At 44.5% G+C, this 20,430-nt stretch overlaps 1 protein-coding gene across 2 annotated transcripts in view; it reads left to right on the top strand.

Annotated features, from left to right (window-relative positions):
* Nucleotides 1-16,088, top strand: part of LOC138624757 (uncharacterized) — an 84,191-nt gene extending 68,103 nt beyond the window's left edge. For both annotated transcript variants that reach the window (XM_069705229.1, XM_069705231.1), the window contains exon 3: nucleotides 16,047-16,088. The gene's annotated coding sequence lies outside the window, so the exon portion shown is untranslated. The remainder of the gene's footprint in view (nucleotides 1-16,046) is intronic.
* Nucleotides 16,089-20,430: the final 4,342 nt, after the last annotated feature.

Below are 20,430 nucleotides of genomic sequence, written 5' to 3'. Positions count from 1 at the left end.
AGGGTGGTAGACCGTGCCAAATGCGTGTTTTAGGCCCAAATGTTTTTCTACCTCTTGTAAGTCTTTATTTTTGAAATGGGAGCCATTGTCTGAACGGATGCGATGAAGAAACCCATGCATGATTTATCAAGAATTTTATCACTGTTTTTGCATCTTCTTTTTTTAGCAGGTATTGCCTCTGGCCAGCCAGTGTATGCATTCACGGCTACCAGGAGGTACCTGTGTCCTCCCATATTGTCTGCCATGTTTATGCCTTTATGTGTATATGTGATGTGTGGTGCTGTCAGTGTTTTGTCCATCCTGGTCTGTCTTAGTGATGACATGGTTAACGCTGTAGAATTCACATGTGCCACGACTGTGTGTGTGTGTGAGTACTATCAGTTGATGTTGCATGACTATATGTGCCGTTTTCTGCAAAATCTTTGCCACTCCTGCTGCATGTCTTGTGCACGGTGGGTGCCTGTTCTCTGTAGCATCTATTGTCACACTTACATACATCAACACCTTCCTGTCACACTTACATACATCAACACCTTCCTGTCACCCCCCTTTTTCTGAAACAGCACACCATTTGCTGTCTGGGCTGTTTCAGAAACATCCAGATAGAATGTAGCCATGTAATCTGGTACTGACAGGTCAGTGGCATTGCTCAGGGCATTTTTGAGTGATATAAACGCCATTTCAGCCTGTGTGGTCCAGATTAAGGGTGCACTGAGGTTCCTCATGTCCTGTTCGTTCACCATAGCCCTCAACGGGGCAGTCAAACAGCCATACAAAGGGACAAAGTGTCTGCTGAATCCCGTCAGCCCCAAAAATGATAACATGTCCTTGACTGTGACTGGTTTGGGATGATGCAGGACAGTATCTCTATGTGATCCAGACACGCCGGTCCCCCTTTGAGACACAACCCTGCTCAAAAACGTCACTGACTGGCAGCAGCATTGCAGCTTGGACCGAGAGACCTTAAATCCAATCTGGAAAAGCCGGAGTAGCAACATTTCAGTGGCCTTAAGACACATGGCGGGGTTCGGGGCTGCTAAGAGGAGGTCATTGTTGTATCTCAAATTGTTGTCCCCAATTGTTTTCCCCGAGTCCGTTGATAGAAGCAGTCTTTAGGCATTTACCGGTCTTAGTTGATTTTTATTAAGCGTAGTTTACAAGATATCCTGCATAGCATACAAGACATCTTGGAGAGCCCAACATCAACCTGAGGTCTCTTTGTTGGAGTCTGACTTCCCCCTTTCCGGCACATACACTTATACTATAGCAAGAGGCGTTGCCTAGATTGTGGCGGGACATTTGCATAGTATGTTTGTCTCAGTGCATCCCCCTTTTGATCTGATAGTGAGTTGCACCCTACTGTGACCCCAACGTGTTAAGTTCCTGCATAAGCAATGTGTTCTACAATGCTTACAGTCAGTATGTATTTTGTGCTAGGATATGTTTACAACAATACAACACATATATATATATATCATATTACTTACATATAGGTCGTACCATCACTACCAATCTTAAGGTGTAGACAAAAGGCTGTGTATGTAAATGAGAGTGATACTGCTTGGCCAAACCAAAAGGTCACATACTGTTGTTCTTTGAGGCATTATCAGATGGCTGTCTGGAGGACTCCAGGGGGGGAAGGAAGACAACCCCCACCTCCACCAACCAACAAAGAATACATCAATATACATGACTTTTAGGTGGAAGACAACCCAAATTATATTGTATTAGCGTACAACATATGAGCCCTCATATGCACTAAGCAGATCTATATTCCACTAAGCAGATCTATATTCCACATCATCTACATACTGGATCAGTACGACACCAGGTGTTAACGTCAGATTCGTCAGCTGGTCTCTCAAGGCTTGATTAAACAACCCCGGCGAGAGAATGAAACCTTGTGGCATGCGTGTGTACCGCAGCTGTTGACCCTGGTATGTAAATGAGAAAATATCACGCAGGGATGGTTCTAATGGCAGACAGAAAAACGCATTAGCCAGGTCAATACAGGAGAACCACTTGTGGTCTGGTGTGAGACCTGACATTGCCGTGTAGGGATTTGGGACAGGTACAGTGGGAGTTGCCACCACGCTGTTAACACGTCTCAGGTCGTGTGCCATGCGATATTTGCCGGTGTTTTGTTTCTCAACGGGTAAGATAGGTGTGTTCCATGCACTGACCGACCGCTCCAACACTCCTGCATTTAAAAGACCGACAATAGTGTCTCCTATGCCTACCTCCGCTACCTGTTTGTGGGGATACTGTTTCTGCCAAATGGGTGTGTAATCCGTGAGTGAGAATGTGATAGGTTTGACTCCACCACAGAAGCCCACATCAGTGGGGCCTGTGGACCATAATGCCTGTGGCAGTAAGTCCAGCATGTGAGCGGAGTCGGGGTGGTCAATCTTTTCCCTGCCGGGATAACGCTCAATTTGTTGGTGTTCCAGGGTTGCCTTGTCAGTGAGGAGTTGTGTAAGTCTGTATGTCTTCTCAGTAGGTGAGAAAGACAGATGAGGAATCTGGGTGTGTAGCCAATCATTTTGTGCGAGCAATCGTTTGGTCATTGGGCCCAAGTCTTTGGCCTGATGTCCCGTATGTACTGCGAGTGTGATGTATGGTGTAGCCTCGGTGGACATTTTATACCATTGTAGTTGGTCCCATGTCAGGTCAACCGCTGCCGCCATCCCCTCTGGACCCATAAAAATGCATGTGGACTGTATTGACCATTCCACATCCACCACTTCCTTTTCAAATGCCTCGTAATATACTTCATCATCATCCTGATCATAATATAGGGTTACATGGAGGGGATCAGAGGGAGGAGCATAAGGATGGAGAGTGGCAATCCAGGGTTTCCACTCCTGAAACGTTGACCACACTCCGCCCCCGGTGGTGGGTTCCGGTAGCACAGTTCCCCAATAGATGTCCGCCCATCTGCCTGGTGCCGAGGGCGAGTTGTCTGCGGACAACATCATCTGTGACCCTGAACACATCGAGTTCAACGAGCAGTTTAGAGACGTGCCATTTGGAAAAGTCACTACCACTCCTTCTGGGCTGCACAAAATGGATGCTCCTGTTCTAATCAAAATGTCTCTCCCCATAAGATTTACAGGGCAGGTTGGGGACGCGATGAACTGATGTGTGAACGACTGTCCAGCCACTACCGCATGGAGTGGTGTTGTGAGAGGCAGGTGTTCAGATTTTCCCGAGAATCCAACAAGCTTGATTGTCGAGTGTGAGAGTTTGTCTGGTGGCACATTGTCAGCTAGCGTAGAATAGCGAGCACCAGTGTCTACTAGGAAGGGCAGGTCCTTTTGTAGTACTCTCATTGTCATGTAGGGGTCTGCCAACCCCACATGGCTGGTGTTTCTCGGGCCTCCTCAGAACCACCCCTCATGTGAGCGGGGGTCCTGCATCTGGGGGTACTGTCCAGGTGGTGGGGGTGGGGCTACACCTGCGTTTGGGGCTTGGTGGAAATGGCCTTGCGGAGGGAATGGAGGGGGGTCCGGGCATGGTCCTGGGGGATAGTATCCCCCTCTGTGTGGGCAGTCCTTGGCCCAATGATCCACCTGTCCGCACAAAAAACAGCCGTCCCTTCTGGGTGGTCCCCCTCTCATGCCACCTCCCCGAGCTCTACCTCTGAACCCTCCCCTGTTCTGTCTGGGCCCCTGCCAGTATTGTGGAGGAGCGGGTGGCCAATTAGAATACTGTGGAGAGGGCACATATGGCATCATCATGTGGGTCTGAGGTGGAGGTGGAGCCAGCGGTGTCTGCTGTGGTTGAGTCGGTGGTGTGTGCGTGTTTGAAGTGTCGGGTTGAGGTGTCGGTTGTAACACCATTTGCGCCTCTCCCTTGTGACCTCTTTTTGTTTCAGTAGCTCTACGTCGAGCATCCTCTAATTGCAGCTTTATCAGCTGGGTCTGTGCCGCGTTCAGACCATCATCCCTCTCTTTTTGCTTCTGTTGGTGAGCTCTAGTGTGGTGCGCTAAATGTTTTTCCCACTGTTGGCTGTCAGATCCTAACATGTCTGGATTAGCCTCCATGTTATCCTGTACTGACCGTGGCATTCCTCCTAATACAGCTTTGCGGAAAAGAGTGGTTTGCAGGGGGCTCGAGCTAGGATGTGTCCCAGCCACCTCCGTCCAGGTGTTCCTGCACTTGAGTAAAAATTCTGCCACACTCTCTCCGTCTTTGTATGTGAATGTCAGATAGTGCATCGCACCCAGCGGTGGGGGAAACCTCTCCCTCATTGCTTTTCCAATTGTTGTGGCCTTAGGGGCGAAGAGAGAATCATCTCGTTCGGTCCCTGTGTCGGCTGATGTCTCAATTTGTGTGGTCTCGTGTGCAGCCAGGGTGAGTTGGCAGAACTTTGTCATCCATGTGCCACCCCCTTCTGCTGGGCTGGGCATTTTTTCCAGGATGCCATTCATGTCTGTGAACGAAAAGGGCTGATACACCGGCCCCTTTCCAGGGCCTCTGTCTAAGAGGGGCATCATCATGTGACTGGGTCTATCCTTGGAGCGGGTGTTGTATGAGTGTGAGTGTGGTTCTGTGGTAGGTTTATGCTTTGGGAGAGGGGCGGAGAGAAGCAAGCACCCACTAAGTTGGGCTGCAAACTCTGCCGGGCCGTTTTCATCTGATTCTGTCTCGCTGTGGTGTGATTCACTCCCTGTCTCTGATTCCTCACTCTCTCTATCTTTTTTTTTTATTTTTTTATTTTTTTTATTATTTCATTTTTAACTATCACTATTATTAATTGTTCCCATTCTTTTATTTATATATATTATTACGTTCTGGATTATTCTAGTCATTTGTCTGTCTCCGTTGTTCTAAGTTTTTGTTTGTTTTAGCGCGATCTTTCAGCGTTAGTTTTATTCTGTTCTGATTTTATTTTTTCGCTTACTTCAATTTTTTTTTATTTCTGACTGAGATTCTGCCTCTGTTTATGTTATCTTTCTCTCAGTAATTTTGTTCATCTGGTCTTTTCTTCACCTGCTCTTTCCGTTTACTCTCCCACACTTGCTGTGTGGCTCCGCCTGCTAATGCCATATTATGCAATCTTCTTCTCCTATCCTGCATCTCTTCCTTTTCCTTTTTCCACTTCCTTTTTTCTGTCCACCCCTTAGGACCACCTTCTTCACGTTTCTTTATGTCTTGTCTGGTCTTATTTTCTGCTCTACTCAGCCATGGCCACACCACCATCATGTCCTGGTCCGCGGGGAAACCTTATGTTTCCTTCAGTTCGTCCCATAACTTATCATATTCTCTCATTTCTCTCTTTCTGACTCCCTTGTCACATCCACTACTCAACTGCATCCTAATGAGAACCCACTGTTCTCCTATATTCACTTCTGGGCCACAGCCCCCATACTCCACACACTCTTGATCAAATTCACCTTCCATCTCCTTTTTTAAAAAAAAATGTTTTTACTGTTTATTCAATACTACCACACAGTGATAATTCAACACACACGTGGAGATTGAGTGTGAATGACTCCTTTAGGTCAATTTGTGGATCTAGTGAGACAAGCTTCTAGGCTGAATAAATTCAGTCCGGTCTCACTCTAGGGGTCGCCCCAGATACCACAAATCTTTTAATTCACGCTCACTTCTTCACCAACACCACCCTTTGTCCCCACAGAACAAGAACTTGCCGAGACTGGCGGTCTCTATAAAACTTGCTTAGTTCTTGGAAGCCACCCACATTTCCCCGTATTTAAATGCTTTCAACAGTCTTTAATTTCACTTCAACATCGGACTGCAGTGGTCAGTTCTTCATAAGAAAATTAATGACCTCACACACGTTGTATCGCCGGGCCTCTTTAAGTTTACGCCTTATACAACGATCTTTTGTTCCGCCTCTAACGGATCCAGGTATGTAACCCTTGGGATTTTTGGAGGACTCTAACCTCTCTGGTTTCCAAACCCTACCATGGGCCTGTAGCCCCTACTTTTTATCGACGCTGGGCCTCTAACCCCCGTCTCGGAGGACTCTAACCTTTGTGGTTCAGACATCGTCTTGGGCCTCTAACCCCCGTCTGACGCTTATTACTCTGCCGCTTACTAGGACATCGAGGTCCTCACCATGACAACAATATAATTTGACAATATCCAATTGCAGAACTTTGTTAAAACAGGTGTCTGCTTACCTTCTTAGATGTGGGCCCACTGTTGTCACCGTTGACCAGATGTCCGCTGCTGGTTCTGTCTCTTTACCGCCTTCCCTTCTCCGTCCTCATCACGTCGGGGTCACCAAATTGTTGGACTTGGGCTCCTGCTAGTACAAAGCCAACATGTGTCAGCCTCCAGTTCTTCGTGTTCTTTAATGAGGCAACAGGAGAAGATGTCAGGCTTCAAGATATTTATTTAACAGCAGCAGAATAATCAGTTTACAGAGCTCTGGGTCCAGACTATGTTTCCCTGACCGCAACAGAGTATGTGTCAGTTCACGAAGTCTGACTTCCTGACTTTTCCTGGCCTAGTCTTCTTATAGTACAGACACCAAAAAGTCATGTGTATTGATGTATCCTTTGTTGATTGGTCGAGGTGGTGGTTGTCTTCCTTCACACCCTGGAGTTCTCGCGACAGCCGTCTGTTCCTGTTTATGACTCAAAGAACAACAGTATGTGACCCCAAAGGTCACAGACCCCCTCCTGTGACCTTTTGGTTTTACACAGTACTTCAAAGAGAAACAGAATATGACCCCAAAGGTTGCAGACCTCCTCCTGTGACCTTTTGGTTTGGCACAGCAGTCTCACTCTCATTCACAAACACAGCCTTTTGTCTACACCTTCATTCACAAACACAGCCTTTCATCTACACCTTCATTCACAAACACAGCCTTTCGTCTACCCCTTAGGATTAATAGTTGATAATACGACTTATATATAATTAACATGATATGGCATACATATATGTTGTATTATTGTAAACATAACCTAGCACAGAATCGCACAGGTGTCACCTGTACGAAGAAACCTTCCAGTTCGTTCCTCGGAGATCAGCTGTCAAAGGTTTTGGCCACCCTGTGTCACACAGTCGACCCTGCCAATCAGCTGCGCTGGTGGAGAACCCCGGGATTCCCACCAAGCCACATCAGCCTGCCAATCACTGTGGAGAAGCCTCGGGATTCCCCAGCGAAGCTCCGCCCACCTGGCTACGTCAGCCTGTCGCTTGCTGAGGAGAACCACGGGGTTCCCCCAGCGAAGCCACACCCCGCTGCGTTCTGCCTGCCTGTCAGTCCGTCCGTCAGCCGCCTTTGCGGAGGAGCCAACTTCCGGCTCGGATTGGGACTCAGACTTTTGGTGTGTTTTCCTGTTTGCTCTCACTACCGGGGAGAAATAAATACCTGGTTCCAAAGAGACTTTGCTGTGTGTCTGCATTTGGGTCCGTTTATCTCCACACCCCATAACAATAAGACTTTAATGTTTTCATAATCCTCATGCCAATATGCATGCAAAGCTGTATTCAGCTGCCTTAGCAGTCAAGTCATTGCACAATTTTAAAACGTGTAACGCTTGATAGACTATTCATCAAGACAAAGCCCTTTTGTTTGCCCAATTTAAGCATCATGTCTTGGCTCGCAACTTTTCGAATATAGTATTACTAATCACAAGGCTTTGTATGGTCTTACACATAACAGGTCAAATCTGTCTTTAAGTCCAGGTTGGTGATTATGTCTCTGTTACTCCCTCTTTGGCACTAAAGCCATCTGCATCAATATTGTCTAATTAGGAATATCCTGTTCCTGTTAAACTGGAATATTGCAATTCCTTATTACCAGGAATTTGCTAAAAAGCTTCCAGTTGTACTGCTGGTATTTAGCAAGAGACACCCTCCATGTCTCCCGTATTAGCTTGTCTTCACTGGCTGCCTGTAAAATCAATCAATAGATTTAAAACCCCTCTCCTTGCATACAAAGCCATTAATGACTAAACTCGATCATGTATTAAAGACCTCATACTTTGTTTTTCTTCTTTCTGGAGGCAGACATCCTTTCTACTTTCCAGAATACTGAATCGGTATGTCTCCACAGAGTCATTGTTCTGGTCTGTCCATACGGGCCCCACCAACCTGCCTGTGTCCATTCTTTCTCTATACTGTTCTCTTCTCTCTCTGCTCTCCTCTGTTGGGCAGATGGCTGCCCTCCTTTGAATCTGGTCCTGTGTGACGGTATCTTCCAGTTTAAAGGGTTTTTTCTTCACACTTTCACTCATGAGAGTTGTTGAAGTATTGGGTTTCTCTCTATAATGTAATTTTGTCAGCCTAACTATGTGAATTGCCTTAAAATGAGTAATGTTATAATTTGGCGCTATCCAAATAAAACAGAATTTACTCAAAATCCAGTAAAGTATAACATCTCTTTATTCATCTTCTTAAAACCTATATTAACCTATTGACAGTATTATGTGATTGTTGTGACTAGTTTTGTTTTACTATGAATATTATTACCATATGATTTTATTATTTCTATTAATGTGATTTTAAGTCTTGTTGTTGCCCCTGAAGAGCACTGTGTCCTTCTTGAGAAGCACTATAAATAATAAAACAAATAAAAACTGCAAGCAGTGATGTACGGGCCCGCGCACTCCCACGCGCCGCCTCCCCGAAACCGTCTCCCCGACATGCAGGGCGTGAGGGGACCGTGTATCCCCGCTTAAAGTTGCTATTTTTGTCTCGTTTCCTGTCTCCAGCAGGGGGCGCTGGCGATCCGTTTGGCCACGCCCACTCGCAAAACACATCAAATGTATCGTCTCACCACGCCGGATGTATGTGACACGTTTCGTGAGGTTTCAAGCATCCTTTGACCTTAAACATCAACTTCCTTTGTCACGGCGAGAAATCAAACTTTGCCGCATCGTCACGGCGACGCCCATTGACAAAGTCAAAGGAATGTCTCAATATATCATCAACTACATGTTTAGGTTATTGTGACCCGACTTTACGTTCATGTGATCAACCAGCTCGATGTACAATGTGAAAGTATGAAAAGTGTCATTTCCAGTGGCCAACAGGGGGCGCTATGACTATGAGCGAATATTACCCCACAGGGGTCTTCAGGGCAGGGCTGTTATCATACCTGTGATGTTTGGAGCAGGTCGGTCCATCTACATAAGATTTAAAGCAACTCGTAGTTTCATGGCGAGATGCTCAAAATGGCCGCCACGCTACGGGCACACACATCGATGAAAACGAATTATTTTAAGAAGATTTAATCCCAAACATGTTTTCTATCCATAGAACCTAAATTCAAGTCGGTCCGACAAAATCCCTCAGAGGAGTTCGACAAAGTACAACGTGTCAGAATCGGCCAAAATGGCAACTAAATTCAAAATGGTGGACTTCCTGTCGAGTTGACGTAATGGTGTAATGTAACTTTTTCGTGTGTCTAGGTGTGATACACGTGTCCACCGGATTTCATGAATTTAGGTAAATGTGGCCACCGGGGCATCTCTTTAGGGGGCGCTCTCGAACCATTTGGCCGCACCCACTCGCGACTCCACTAGAATACGAAATTTTTCGCCGGGAGACATATGTGTATCCACTTTCATGAGTTTTTGAATATGATAAAGCCTCCAAAAAGGAAAATCACTTTTCGTAAGAATAAGAACGTCTAACGTCCAAGAACGACTAAGAACATTTTTACGAAAAACAATAGGGCTTCGCACCACCGGTGCTCGGGCCTTAATTATTATTGACTACGACCCCGTGAATTGGATACACTCCCAGTGTTACAACTCGTCCCCATTAGTTAAGTCCATTTTCCTGTTATTTTCAGTTTCCCGTTCACTTCCTGTTTTATTTTGAAACTCACCTTGTCCCTCACTCCAGGTTTCTTCACTTCCTTGTGTCTTCCTACCCTGATTGTTTCCACCTGTTTAATTAGCCCCGGCCCTCGTGTATAAAGTCTGTGTCTCCATTACCTCCTGTGTCAAATTGTCGTTGTCCTTCGTATCACTCGCTCCAGTGTTTCCTTGTGTTCGTGAATTTACCTGCGTGACCTTTGATTGCTTTCCTCTTGACCCAGTCTTTTTGCCTTGCCCTTTTTGTACTTTTGGTTTTGACCTTTGGACATATTTTTGTACCTTGGCTCTGGATCTCCCTACTGGTGTGTTTGCCTTGTTTTTCACCTGTGTTTACTCAAATAAGGAACTTTTACTCGTGTCTTAATTTGTGCTTTTGGTTCCTAAATTTGAGCCTGCAGAACACCCAGTTGTAGCTAAGCTCGGGTCCTCCTGGGTAAATATCATGATTTTCTTTTATAGGAGTTGATTGTTTTTACTCTTGAACTTAAAAAATAGAAAACAACGCTCTCCTGTAATGCTATAAATCAGAGGACGTGAGGACCTACGTGCCACAGCCAGCTGAGGATGACTTAGGAGGAATAGAAAAGAGCTTCTTTAAAATGAGGAACTTTCCAAATTGCATTGGATTAATCTTGCTCTTCCAGATTTATGGACAGTCGTTTCTCCTTCCTTTTCCAGTGTGTTTTTACGCAGTCTCGCACAATGTATAAGTGCTCTGTGCAGATTTCCAATCCTGTTCAGGTCAGGGGCCTGTATGGGCAACCACAAAATATTTTCTTCAAGTAGTTCATGGTGGATTCTTAAGTGCCTGTCTTGCATTTATGACCTTGATAATGCCTAAGTTTAGGCTCTGATACTTTGCTATCTAGCAGTGTCACAAGATTAGGCCATTTAATTATGGATTGCAAAATAATTTCGGCACTCTCGAAGCATCGATGCAGTTTATTTATTCACGCCACAACATCAGTGACCTTTGGAGCATGTTGCTCTTTGTCAGTGGGGAGCTTTAAGTGTGCACACTTCTCAACATCATTCTAGCACCTGATTTCAGCATGTTGGATGTGTTTTGACATGTAATTAATGCCAGTATTTAGCGTCTGTAAGACAGGTTTTTATCTTGTATCATAGAACTGCTTCCTACGATGAGCAGCGGCTCATGATATCGGGGGAAGAGTAATTTAGATGAGGGTGGATCAATAAGTTCCAAAACTAGTATGTCAGTTTCCTCCAGCATGAAGTTTGGATAGCAGTGCTGGTCTGCTTCTTATTCATTTATAGGAAACTGACAGTTCTCTGCATTACAGCGGGTTTAAAGGGAATGAGAGGAGCTGGTGTTATATGTTGGATGTGACCCACCTTCTAATTATCAATTCCTCCCCTTCACCATTGTGCCGTGGTGATCTGGAGTTGCACTCTGCGCCTCTGTTTACCAAAATACCAAACACATTAACTACGCCTATTTGCACCAGACATGCCGACTAAAATCAATGTCTTGAATTACCACGACATTTTTTTTGACAGATTATTGGAATCCATTCTTCCTTCTGTGCAATGTTCCTTGTGCCAATTGCTGCCACACAATCTCCAAAGCAGAATATTTCACCCCCATGCATAACGGTAGTCAGTGTTCTTCTTATCAAGTGCTGCAAAGACATGCGCTTTAATCTCAAAGTTTTCTTCCTCTTCCACATCTTGTCTTTTTGACTATTTTCAAAAGACATTGCGAACATTGGAAGCACTTTATTTCTTATTTTCTGGGTTTATAGATATCAGGTAGCTTCATTTCACAACTTCAGTCAGTTGCTCATTGGACCCTGTTGTTGCTGAGTGTTTATCGTAAGATTTGAAGAGTCCGACAATTTATCAGCTCTGGATTTGTCACTTACAATACCTGACCTGTCTTACAAAACATATCAGTGAAGGCTTCACCAGTTAATTAAGTTTTGAGACTTTGTCATTTGTGCAAAAGTTTGGGCACCTTTTTCCTTGCAAAGACTGTTCAGGTATTTTTTAATATCACTGAATGAAAAGTAACTGTGCTTTAATATTTAGAGAAAGGATCATTTTTAATGTCTGCTGCAGGATTTCTTTCTATTTCTTTTGACTTAAAAAATCAGCCAAACATGTCATTTGCCCAGGGAGGATCAAATATCTGCTAACAACTATATGGCCCTATTTGAATGTAATTTACTCAAGATGACTGTATAGATTGGATACAGATGAATACTACCTACTGTGTTATTGATTATCTGTACAGTAAATATGTTAGACAGAACTGAATTGCAAGAGATACGTTTCTTGTAAAAGGTAAACCTTGGCTTCACAGATGAGGAGAGGTGCTTTTCTCTCATAAGAAGAGCCTGAAGCAGCTGAAAGTGGCTCCACACTGAGCACAGTGTGAACACCCTTATAGATGTATTTTAAAGCTTTACAGTCCCTGAAAGATAAAAGCAGCGCCATAGCAGGTTGACTTTATGCTTGTCTTCATTTGAGAATCTAAAAGAAGTATTTTATCCTGGCGCGATGCGAACATCATCCTCCTCCCTCTCTTACAGACACCTTAACATTACAGTCTGACTGCAGGCAGAGCGGGACGTCGTCTCTGTGAACTCTGCCACAGGAGGTAGTGCTTCTGTCAATTTAATTACAAAAGACAATGGTGAATGGAGCTACCGTCTCTCTGCTGCCTGCTGCTGCTTCTGTCAGCAGGGGCACGGCCCAGCATCTGCCTGGACCACAGCCCTGACATTTCCTGCATTCTTCTTGGGTTCACGTGCATGGGAGAGGGAGAGGAGTGCAGCCTCTTCTCCCAGCTAATGAAGAAGGTTGACAGGTTTTTTTTTTAGCTTCTCGACTCCAGAGAGGAGGGAGGCTGAACACTATGACACTAATTGCAGGTATATAGTCACTGAGTAGACCAATCAGAGCTCATTATCTGTGTGTGTGTGTGTGAGAGGGTGGGGGGAGGGGGGTTGGAGGTGCAGTAAGAAGTAAAGAGGAGAGATTTTAAAAAGTAGTGTACATATTATTGAGTTTTTCCTTTTTCTTAGTCTGAGGAAATAATCTTGCATATTGGATATTACTGATCCAAGATGTATATATTAGTTATGATGGAGTTGTCTGTGATACACAGACATTATTTGTTATCTTACTTCTGTTTGACACACTTTGAAGGTGGAGAGACCCAACATCTCAAATATGAAGTAGTATCAACAGTAAGACATTTAATGAAATATTCTTTTATTTCCTTCTTTGATTTGGTAAAGATAATGAAAATACTTTGAAAGGAAATTAGTGGTACTGAATATTCATCTTTAAGTCACAGGTTTTGACTGTTATAATTTACATAGACCAAAAATAGAAAGGATCTCTTTAATTACATGTAATTTTTCTGGTTCTGTCATATAGCATGGAAACTGAAAATTTAATTGCATTTCCTCAAAACCCTGTTTTGTCTGACCACTTCTTTTTATATATATATATATATATATATATATATATATATTTATTTTGATTTTACAACTTAATAAGACAGAACTCCAGAACTTTAAGGATACAATACAGAAGAGAAGGAAAAAGAAAAAGGGAAATAAAATAAAATAAACAACCACAGCAAATAATAACACATTCACACATCACCAGTCTGACATAAGTACATCTTGGTTATGACATCATAAAGTCAGCATCGGTTCCAGTGTTTTTAATCTGGCAGGTTAAAGTCCAGTCTGGAGAGGTCCACCATGTCTAAGACTGGTTTCCATATCTTGACGAATCCCTTGACATTGTCATGTAGAGTGTAGGTCAACTTTTCCAGAGGAAGAACTTCCAGAATTTCCTTTTACTGATCGTCCACAGAAGGGGTATCTTTAGTAATCCAGAATTTAAGAATAGTCTTTCGTGCAATGTACAATAGTATTCCAATTAGTTTAGCGTTGTCGTTACTCCACTGCTCACTTTATCTGCCAGGATACATTGAGGAGGTGAAATGAATATCTGATCAAAGAAACCACCTCGTCCTTCACTTCTCTCCAGAATGTTTGTATCTTTGCACATTTCCAAAACACGTGTATATACAGTGCATCCGGAAAGTAGTCACAGCGCTTCACTTTTTACACATTTTGTTATATTACAGCCTTATTCCAAAATGGATTAAATTCATTCTTTTCCTCAAAATTCTACACGTAATATCCCATAATGACAAAGTGAAAATAGTTTGTTTAAAATGTTTGCAAATCTATTAAAAATAAAGAATGAAAATATAACGCGTACATACGTATTCACAGCCTTTGCGCAATACTTTGTTGAAGCACCTTTGGCAGAAATTACAGCCTCAAGTCTTTTTGAGTATGATGCTATAAGCCTATTCTTGGGCAGTTTCTCCCATTCTTCTTTGCAGGACCTCTCAAGCTCCATCAGGTTGGATGGGGAGCGTCGGTGCATAGACATTTTCAGATCTCTCCAGAGGTGTTCAATTGGGTTCAAGTCTGGGCTCTGCCTGGGCCTCTCAAAGACATTCACAGAGTTGTCCCAAAGACATTCCTTTGTTATCTTGGCTGTGTGCTTCGGGTCATTGTCCTGTTGGAAGATGAACCTTCGCCCCAGTCTGAGGTCCAGAGCGCTCTGGAGAAGGTTTTCATCAAGGATGTCTCTGTACATTGCTGCATTCATCTTTCCCTCCATCCTGACTAGTCTCCCAGTTCCTGCCGCTGAAAAACATCCCCACAGCATGATGCTGCCACCACCATGCTTCACCGTAGAGATGGTGTTGGCCAGGTGATGAGCGGTGCCTGGTTTCCTCCAAACATGACGCTTGGCATTCAGGCCAAAGAGTTCAATCTTTGTTTCATCAGACCAGAGAATTTAGTTTCTCATGGTCTGACAGTCCTTCAGGTGCCTTTTGGTAAACTCCAGGTGGGCTGTCATGTGCCTTTTACTGAGGAGTGTCTTCCGTCTGGCCACTCTACCATACAGACCTGGTTGGTGGAGTGCTGCAGAGATGGTTGTCCTTCTGGAAGGTTCTCCTCTCTTCACAGAGCAACGTTGGAGCTCTGTCAGAGTGACCATCGGGTTCTTGGTCACCTCCCTGACTAAGGCCCTTCTCCCCCGATCGCTCAGTTTGGCCGGGCGGCCGACTCTAGGAAGAGTCCTGGTGGTTCAAACTTCTTCCATTTACGGATGATGGAGGCCACTGTGCTCATTGGAACCTTCAATGCTGCAGAAATGTTTCTATACCCTTCCCCAGATCTGTGCCTCGATACAATCCTGTCTGAGGTCTCCAGACAATTCTTTGGACTTCATGTGCTCTGACATGCACTGTCAACTGTGGGACCTTATATAGACGGTGTGCGTCTTTCCAAATCATGTCCAATCAACTGAGTTTACCAGGTGGACTCCAATCAAGTTGTAGAAACATCTCAAGGATGATCAGTGGAAACAGGAAGCACCTGAGCTCAATTTTGAGTGTAATGGCAAAGGCTGTGAATACTTATGTACATGTGATTTTATTTTATTTTTTTCATTTTTGACTTTCAATAGATTTGCAAAAATTTCAAAAAAAATTATTTCACATTGTCATTATGGGATATTGTGTGTAGAATTTTGAGGGAAAAAATGAATTTAATCCATTTTGGAATAAGGTCTGTAATATAACAAAATGTGGAAAAAGTGAAGCGCTGTGAATACTTTCCGGATGCACTGTAAGTACCAACTTCAGAGTTACATTTACTACATGTAGGGGAACCAAGGCTACGCTGCCCCTCAGCAGTGGTGTACAATGCAGTCTGTGCAATATTTTAAATTGTCTCTATCTGAGCTACAGCTCAGAATGTTAAGTGTGTTTTCCATAATTGATGTCCATATATTTTCCTTTATCAGACTCCATGTCAACCTGCCACTGTTTGCAGATGTGGTCAGTAGAGTAATTAAGATTTAAGCCAAAGGTTTTGTAGACATGAGAAATTAATCTTTTTGGTTTGGGTTGTGTGAGCATTTCTTCCAAAAAGCACATGTTTGGAGCATGTAAGGTTTTGGGTATATAATGTCTTATTTGTAGATAGCGGAAGAAATGGGACTGTTGGAGAAAGTATTTGCTCTTCAGGTCCTCAAACGACTCCATTGTTCCTCCTTCATAGAGTTTGACAAGTTGGTCCAGACCCTTCTCCTGCCAGAGCCTGAACACAGAGTCTTCACATGAGGGGGGGAAATCTGGGTTTCTCCATATGGGAGCCGAAAGTGAAGAATGATTCTTAGGTTAGGTTAGGTAGTTACTTTATTAATCCCAGAGGGGAAATTTTTTCGCTACAGCAGCATACAGAAGTAATAAGATAATAATAGAACAATAGAAAAGCAATAAAATGGCAGTAAAAAATATAAAATATATATATAAAATGCACAGTATATACAGTACAGTGTGTGTGTGTGTGTGTATATATATATATACACACAAACAACCAAGAAACACAGTCAACAGTGTTATTGTTATGTGATGTATTTTGCCAGAGGTGAGTTATTGTACAGTCTAATTGCGGTTGGCAGGAATGATCTCCTGTATCTGGAATGATCTCCTGTATCTGTCCTTGTGACAGCGGAGCTGGAGGAATCTTTTAGAGAACGTCCTCCTCTGTCCCTGCAGCAGGTGGTGGAGAGGGTGGTCAGGATTATCCAGTATGGATAATAGTTTGTTCAGCGTCCTCTTCTCCACCACCTTTTCCAGGCTGTCCAGATTGTAGCCGATGATGGAGCCGGCCTTCTTAACCAGTTTGTTAAGTCTGTTGGTGTCACCGGCTCCAATGCTGCTCCCCCAGCAGACCACAGCGAAGTACAGTTCACTGGCCACAACAGATGGTAGAACATCTCCAACATCTTGCTGCACACATTGAAGGATCGAAGTTTCCTCAAGAAAAAGAGTCGACTCATCACCTTCTTGTAGACAGCGTTGATGTTGGTCTTCCAGTTCAGTCTGTTGTCGATGGAGACACCGAGGTACTTGTACTCCTCAACCATGTCCACCTCCTCTCCCAGAACTCTCAGCGGTTGTGGAGCCGTCGTCTTCCTCCTGAAGTCGACCACCATCTCTCTGGTCTTGGCCACGTTCAGGAGCAGGTGATTTCTTCCCGCCCACTCCACAAAGTCCTCCACTACTGCCCTGTACTCATCCTCCCGTCCATCCCTTATACATCCTACCACTGCAGAGTCATCAGAGAACTTCTGCAGATGTCTTGACTCTGAGTTGTACTGGAAGTCAGTGTGTGTATAAGGTGAACAAGAAGGAGACAGAACAGTTCCCTGAGGAGCTCCAGTACCACTGACCACCGTATCAGACAGCACACTGCCCAGACGGACAAACTGTGATCTGCCTGTCAGATAGTCATTGATCCAGGAGACGGTGGACGTGTCCACCCCCACCACCCGCAGCTTCTCACTCAGCAGCAGTGGTTGGATGGTGTTGAATGCACTGGAGAAATCAAAGAAAGTGATTCTCACAGAGTCACCGGTTCCATCCAGGTGAGACTGAGCTCGTTGCAGCAGGTAGATGATGGCGTCGTCCACTCCCACATGAGGCTGGTACGCAAATTGTAGAGGGTCCAGAGAAGATTTCACCAGCGGCCTGAGGTGGGCCAAGACCAGCCTCTCCAGCACCTTCATCACATGAGATGTGAGGGCAACCGGTCAGTAGTCGTTGAGGCTGGATGGAGTCGTCTTCTTCGGTACAAGAATCAGGTAGGACGTCTTCCACAGCACCGGGACTTCCTCCTGCTTCAGGCTCAGGTTGAAGAGGTGTTGTAGGACCTCATCCAGCTGGACAGCGCAGGTCTTCAGGACCCCGGGGCTGATGCCGTCAGGTCCTGCAGCCTTGCGCTGGTGGAGTCTCTCCAGCTGTCTCCTAACCTGGCCAGTCGTCACAGAGAGGGGGGGGGGGGTCAAGGTGTCGATGGATGAAGAGCCCTTTGAGATTGAGGGCTCTATGCAGTTCACCAGGGGGGGCAGAGGGGGGAGGCAGCAGAGGTGTTTGGGAGGTGTAAGGTGTGGAGGAGACAGATGAGGGCGGTGAACTAAACCTGTTGAAGAAACAGTTTAGCTCGTTGTTCCTCTCCAGGTTCCCCCTGGTTGTTCCTCTCCAGGTTCCCCCTGGTTGTTCCCCCTGGTTGTTCCTCTCCAGGTTCCCCCTGGTTGTCTCTCTCTCCCCTTGAACCCAGTAATCTCCTTCACGTTGTTCTGTTGGAGTTTTGCCTCCAGCTTCCTCCTGTAGGAGTCCTTGCACTCCCTCATCTTCTCCTTCAGGTGGCGCTGCACTCTCCTGAGCTCCTCCCTGTCCCCAGACCTGAAGGCTGCTTTCCTCCTGTGTCCACCTCCTCACAGTCCTGGTGGTTACAGGCTGCCTCTGCACCAGGGGAACATACTTTCTTAAATCTTCTTAAATCTAAAGGTTCTGTTAACAGATGCTCCGCCCACCTCTGAGCCTGGTTCTGTTAACAGATGCTCCGCCCACCTCTGATCCTGGTTCTGTTGGAGGTTTCTTCCTGTTAAAGGGATTTTTTTTTTCTTCCCTCTGTTGGAGGTTTTTCTTCCTTAAAGAGGAGTTTTTTCCTCCTAGCTTATGTGGGAATTGTTGAATTGTTGAATTGTTGAATTGTTGGTTTTCTCTGTATAATATTGTAAAGTCTTGCTGTAAAGACTTTAACGTGTTAAGTGCCATGAAATAACCTGTGTTGTGATTTGGCGCTACATAAATAAAATTGAATTGAATTGAATATAGAAATTTGATTCATGTGCAGAAAAAAAGCTCCTTATGCTTTAACAAAATGCAAATACGATTGGACAGCTAAGAGCAGCTTTGCTCCAGTATGAAAATAGTCTTTTTCTTTGCATTCCAGATTGAAATGTCAGAAAGACACAACTTTACAAAATAGTCTGGAGATTGATATCTTAACAGTAATGTGATGTGTTTGAATGTACTCCATGGTTCTGCAGAAATGTCACTGCTGGTGGTCTGTTTGTTGTCCACTACTGTTGTACATAGGATTTCTAAATATCAGTGCTTTTAAAACCTGAAGCCATCACACAAGCATTAAGACATATATATTTCTTAAACTTAATTGTCCTTAGTTTGAGGTTTGAAATCAAATTTAGTTTATGACAAGAAATCCCAGGAATCCGGGGTTTGATTTGATTTTTTTTGATTTGATACACTTTATTAATCCCCGAGGGGAAATTTCTTCACTACAGCAGGGGGGCTCTCAGGGGGGAGCTGCTGCAGCAGGCTGCCACTAGCGCAGCGCCAGGTAACCTGACCTGAAGTGCATGTTTTTGGATGATGGGAGGAAGCCGGAGAACCCGGAGAGAACCCACGCAAGCACAGGGAGAACATGCAAACTCCACACAGAAAGGCCCAGGACCGGATTCGAACCCAGAACCTTTTTGCTGTGAGGCGACAGTGCTAACCACTGCACCACCGTGCCGCCCTACATGTTTTACTGCCATGTAAACAAAAGATGCAACCAGGCTGATGTCATTTGTAACACATTTCCAGTGACTTGTAGAGGAGACAAGATCAGATAGTATTCAGGATACAATGTTTAATTGGATTTTAATATGCAGTGGCTGCTATGTTTAGACCGAAAGCACTGATGCCACATGCAGACACTATGACTCAGAACAAGAAATCACAGAACTGCTGTGCTGCTCGCACCATGTTTAGAAGCACAGAGCTTATTTGGACCGTATGTCTCAACAAGTCCCATGTTTTCTCCCTCAATGGCTCTTTCGTTCATTCGTCCTTCTTTCTTTTGTTCTCTCGTCCCACTCTTCATTTCTCCTGCTTGTATGGTTTACTCAGCTTCTTTTCTTCTTCTTTTTTTTTTCTCAGCCAAATGGGATTATAGATTCCACTGCAGCCTCCATCTGCAGCTGCAGCTTTTCATGCATCAGGTTTAGTCAAGAAACGGGATGTAAACATGCAAACATGCTCTCAGTAACATGAGCACACTTACGCAGATACCATAGCTTTGGTGCTTTAGTTAAGAATGTTTCTGACCAACCAAAAGTCTTAATGACAGAGGAAAAAATTATAATCATCAGTAAATATAATGAATTTATTTCCCGACCACCCCAACATTAGCTGCTGCCCGTGTTTGGACGGACTGATGGACACTGGTAGAGACTGAGGCATGGCTGGGTAACTTCCTTTAACGTACAAACAGTTCATCAGATGCCCCTCAAATCCTGTCCTGCACCATGGCATTAATGCACAGTGTCCAATCCTGCATCTGCCTCATGCTGTCAGGCTCACAAAGCCGTATCAAACGATACACCAAAAACTAAAGCATTAATATAGATCCCACTACTAACCCTGCTGCTGTGGCGAACCTGGTTTGTAAAGCACCACATCTCCTCACCGTCACTCTGTGATCTTAGAAGGACCCATCAAGCTGATTTCAACTCCCACATGCCTGCAGGATGTGAGCTGTTGGTAAACTCCTCTAATCTTCTTTATCACCCTCTTACCTCATAAAAACCCAAACTTCTGCCACAAGTGACGGTATAAAACCTGTCACTTTGGAGACCACGTCCGCCCAGCCGAAAACCACAGGACACCCCTGTAAGCCCTTTGGGTTAATACACC

Source organism: Brachyistius frenatus, unplaced genomic scaffold (genome assembly GCF_029030835.1).
Source record: "Brachyistius frenatus isolate BFR_SWC_R1_liver_20210118 unplaced genomic scaffold, ASM2903083v1 Contig_55, whole genome shotgun sequence".
Lineage (NCBI taxonomy): Eukaryota > Metazoa > Chordata > Actinopteri > Embiotocidae > Brachyistius > Brachyistius frenatus.
The sequence above is the reverse complement of the archived record's forward strand: the minus strand, read 5'-3'. Positions and strand labels throughout refer to the sequence as shown.